Raw genomic sequence first — 5,022 nt, 5'->3', positions numbered from 1 at the left:
CCGAAGCAAAGGTTTGGGCACCCTGCATGGTCAGTACTTAGTAACACCCACTTTGGCAAGTATCACACCTTGTACAGGGTTTCTGTAGCCAGCTAGGAGTCTTTCAATTTTTGTTTGGAGGATATGCGTCCATTCTTCCTTGCAAAAGGATTCCCGCTATGTGAGATGCTTGGGCCATCTTGCATTCACTGCTCTTTTGAGGTCTGTCCACAGATTTCTGATGATGTTTAAGTCGGGGGATTGTGAGGGCCATGGCAAAATCTTCAGCTTGTACCTCTTGAAGTAGTCCTTTGTGGATTTTGAGGTGTGTTTAGGATCATTATCCTGTTGTAGAAGCCATCCTCCTTTCATCTTCAGCTTTTTTACAGACGGTGTGATCTTTGCTTCCAGAATTTGTTGGTATTTAATTGAATTTATTCTTTCCTCTACCAGCGAAATGTTCCCTTTGCTACCGGCTGCAGGACAAGCGCAAAGCATGATCGATTCATCATCTCCGTTACCGAAAATAAATTAAGTACAACCCTCACTTCAGGTGTAGTGCCACGGTAGGTGCTGAAAATTGATGGAGCTGCGATGGCCGAGTGGTTAAGGCGTTGGACTTGAAATCCAATGGGGATTCCCTGCGCAGGTTCGAACCCTGCTCGCAGCGCTCACACTACAAGCAGCAGCGTGTAGTGTGCCAATAAAATTTAACACACTGGATGCTGTCTGAGCGCTGCCCCCAAATGTGTTCAGTTGACAATCTGCAGTTGCCTTGCAAAATACCTGATACACCCATAGGCTCTCCATGTCTGTTTCGTGGACAACCGATCGTCCTTTATTTTAATCCCAACGAAGTACATGACCTCACACATTCCTGCATTCCTGTTTATTCAAAATAAACATTTTTGTCCAGTTTGTGCCCTCACTGAACGAACCAATTGCAGCCTAAATATTCTCATTGCAACTCGCTGTCCGGCAATTCACGTCATCAGCCACACACAGTCAGGACAGCTCATTAATGAGGGACGATAATTGACCGTCATGACACTGCCGATGAAAATTCTTCCAATCTGCAAAGGAGCAACGTCGACACAGATAGCACCGGATATTAAGGTTGACCTTGGGTGTCTAAGGTTATGAGACAGAAACACACATTCAGCGGTTCAGGAACAGCTTCTTCCCCTCTGCAATCAGAATCACGAATTGACTTTGAAGCTTAGAACACTACCTCACTTTATTAATATACAGTATTTCTGTTTTTACATATTTTCATAATCTATTCAATATAGGTAATTGGTTTACTTGTGTATTTATTATTATGTTTTATTTCATTTGTTGTTATTATTATTATTTTCTCTCTCTGCTAGATTATGTATTGCATTGAATTGCTGCAGCTACGTTAACAAATTTCCCGTCACATGCCGATGATAATAAACCTGATTCTGATTCTCTGTTCAACGCGGTACTTTCCCGATTCGATTTTCATTAACGGCATGGATTCCGATGTACTGACTTCTGGTACCGTATCCAGCACAGATCTGGAGCCGGTAACACGTTCTTCAATAAATCCTATTCCCTCGGCTGGGGAGATTCGAGAATTTGTGGAGTTGACATCCCATATTTCTGTCAGTTCAATTCTCGCAGCATTTTTAGCTGAGAATATATACCAGATTAGGAGGTCCTGATTCAGTACTTCAACGTAAAACATTGAAAATTTCTTCCACCACACCCCCCCCCCCCCACCACACCCGCATATGCTGGTCGCCGTCTTGAGTTTCTACTGCGCGAAAATAACTGACAGTGATTCAATTCATCTGTATCTGGTGACGGGTCTAACCGAGGGGATCATGCATTATACGCAATTGGTGAGTACGTTAAAGTGAACTCAAATTTATATTTATGCGCACATCCATGTGTACACACAAGCGCAATGAAACATGCACTTGCTGATGGGTGGGGACAGGTGGAAACTAGCCAAATCGACCTGCCCATACAGCCTTTTTAGCTACGATATTTTCACCTTGCAACCGAGTGTCTAACAATAGATTATGAGTAGAAACAGGACGATTGATGCCGGTGTGTTCTACAACTGTACGGATGCAGATCTCCTCGCTTCGTTCACCAACGTACTTCCTTTAGTTAGACAGCGGGCGATTTATCGCACTGAGCAGAATCCTTGCGTCCAAATCAGACAACAACACACAAAATTTGTGTCTGTTGTTTGAATTTCCAGCATCTGCAGATTTCCTCGTGTTTGCTATCCAGATCAAAACTAACTTTGGAATTTAAAGAATTAATGGCACTAATTTAATGTTAATTGCCTTTATAATTGAAAAAACTGGGAGAATGGCATCAATAAGTATAACGTGCTCCTGCTCCCTCTGTTAAAGGGCAATGTGTAAACGCATGAACCATTTCTCCTCCTCAGTACAAACGGCGATAATACTTACGAGTCCTGCAGCGTTCGAGTTTAAATGAAGGGACGGAAAGATCCACTTCGTTTTGTCGGTGAGGTGAGTTACTCTGGTGGTCAAAAAAACACTGGGAGGAAAACAGTGGCCGAAAGTGAACATGAAATTGATAAATTGCCGTGTAACTCTCTCTCTCTCTAATTGCCTTTCAAATCTCCCTTGTTCTGTCTACGATGTGACTCTCCACCCTGCCTCACTTCCATGTTCCTCTCTCTCTAACACACCACACACACATTCTCTCTCTCTCTCTCTCTCTCTCTCTCTCTCTCTCTCTCTCTCTCTCTCTCTCTCTCTCTCTCTCTCTCTCTCTCTCTCTCTCTCTCTCTCTCTCTCTCCACATCTCACTCCCTCACTCCCACACTTCCCTCACAGGTTGAAGCGAACGTTTAGCTATCAATATTCGTGTTCAGTGAAAGGACTGCGTGAATGCAGTGGGACGTTTATAGATTTCCCTTTACAAGACAGCTCGGGTGGAGTCGAGGCGAACAGGTAATATGACATGAAGGAGTAGCGAATTTTTAAACAAATCTGTTCCTGTACTTTGGTTCAGTGCTCCGTTATGACACGACCACCATGTGAAATTTCGGTTAGCTGAAAATACTTGAATTGTCAACTTGTAAAAATATTTACATATTCAATAAGGTATGTTGTTCAGCCGCGGCTGGGAGAGGGGACATTGAGATTATGACTGATTCTCTGAAGTGGGCAGCACGGTCTCTGAACGCGAAAAGCTTTCGCCGGTTTCATATCACTCACTGTACAGACTCCCCATTGCTCTCTTGTCTACCGAGCGACCCCGCCTATTGCCATAGACAAATCGGTTCGCTGACCTTCCGTCAAATCAACCTCGCCAATTGACACTGACGCGGTGTCATGGTCCGACATCAACCAATCTCGTCAAACTACGTGCAACTACCTAGCTCCCATTCGTGTATGCAGATGTCAATCCAACGTGTTATCCAATTGAGGAAAGGGTTTCACCCAAGAGCTGTTCCCTCCCACAGACTCTGACTGCTTCTGCCTCCCCAAAGTCCCGTTAATACTGAGCAAAACTCAGAACAATGTCCCATTATGTAACATTCATATCCATATGCTTCTGATCGAAGCAGGGGGCGCTGTCAGGGCGTCGAAATAAAGGCGGGCGACAGACGTTTATCTCCTCTCACCTGGGGAGACGGTAGAAGATTTGCTGGAGGACACCGACCGATTTTTGACTCGCAACTGCGGTATGGGGAGGGGGGAGGATTGAGAAAAAGTCTGGGCCAGCCTGATCTTATTGAATGCCGGGGCTGGCTGAAGAGGACTAGAGACTCGCCCTTCTCTCTGTTGTCTGTCTGTTTAAAGAAAAGGAATAAACAGGCCTTTCTTGGGCCTACATGCTCCCCCGTGGATATAATAGTTCGCAATCTATGTCATCAGTTTGCCTGAGGAATCATTTCCAAGTCTGAAACTGGCACAAGATTTATATCTACCGTTTGTTCATGATGCAGAATTGTACAATTTATGTTCTGCGGACTCTCTGTCTTTTCGAGCCTGCAATGACGCTGCAAGTGTTTCATTGTACCTGTCCCTCACCGTCCCTGTGCACACGGCAATAAACCCGACTGGACCTGACAACACTCACTGAGATTTGAGCAGTGATGACCCCGGGCAGATGAGTCAAGGTGATGTAGGCAAACTGAGTGAGAAGGACCTGAGTCCAATATGGGAAATGTATGGTCACCCTCTTCTACAGAGAGACAGCATCTCCGAGTGGATTGAGGTGCAGTGAGGAGTGAAGAAGATCAAACCTACATTGTATCGATTGCAAGTTAGTGTCTGTAAGACCTCGCACAGTTATTTCCAGCTTTATTGAGACTGCACCTGCGATATTTTTTTTCAAAGTCATGTTTTCATTGTCTAACAAGTGTCATACAGAACAAATACCGAATCGCTGCAGAAACAGTGCATAGCGGGTCAGGCAGCATTTGTAGACGAAATGAGGTAGTACACACAGTAGAAAGTAAGAGAAGCTGGCTCAGAGGAAATGTCGAAGCAAACTTGACGGGCCAAACTGCCGAATTCTGCTTCTATATTTTGTGGTCTTATGCTGCTGAATCAGGCGGATGCAGGTTAAGCATAGACAGGAATGTTGTTGTTGTGGCAGCAAGTTAATACACACGATAATTTAAAATAAGCACATTAAATAACAGCAGGCAATATCTTATATCCCTGACCGGGAATCGAACCCGGGCCGCGGCGGTGAGAGCGCCGAATCCTAACCACTAGACCACCAGGGAAACTGATGATGCGCAGCATCACAGCAACATACACTATCAAATCTGAAAAATACAAAACAAAATCAATGGATAAATAATAATAATGAATGAATGTGATAAATATTGTAACGAATCTGCTGCTCAGCACTTTGTTCACCCAGTGCTTCTGGTTAAGGAACACTCTGGACTCTGAATGAATCAGTGGGAAACATTCGTTCTCCAGTGTCTTTATAAAGATGGTGACATTCGGATTCTCTTATGAGCGCTGGGTCATTTTTGTTTCTGTCTATCGCCTCGAAGCAATTCAGTAG

At 44.3% G+C, this 5,022-nt stretch overlaps 2 non-coding genes across 2 annotated transcripts; one reads left to right on the top strand and one right to left on the bottom strand.

Annotated features, from left to right (window-relative positions):
- The first annotated feature begins 567 nt into the window (after nucleotides 1–567).
- Nucleotides 568–649, top strand: trnas-uga (transfer RNA serine (anticodon UGA)). Its single transcript has one exon. It is a non-coding gene; the product is annotated as a tRNA-Ser (tRNA).
- A 4,011-nt stretch (nucleotides 650–4,660) lies between these two features.
- Nucleotides 4,661–4,732, bottom strand: trnae-cuc (transfer RNA glutamic acid (anticodon CUC)). The gene has a single exon. It is a non-coding gene; the product is annotated as a tRNA-Glu (tRNA).
- Nucleotides 4,733–5,022: the final 290 nt, after the last annotated feature.

This window comes from Hemitrygon akajei, unplaced genomic scaffold (genome assembly GCF_048418815.1).
Source record: "Hemitrygon akajei unplaced genomic scaffold, sHemAka1.3 Scf000089, whole genome shotgun sequence".
Lineage (NCBI taxonomy): Eukaryota > Metazoa > Chordata > Chondrichthyes > Myliobatiformes > Dasyatidae > Hemitrygon > Hemitrygon akajei.
This window is presented reverse-complemented; position numbering and strand designations above follow the sequence as displayed.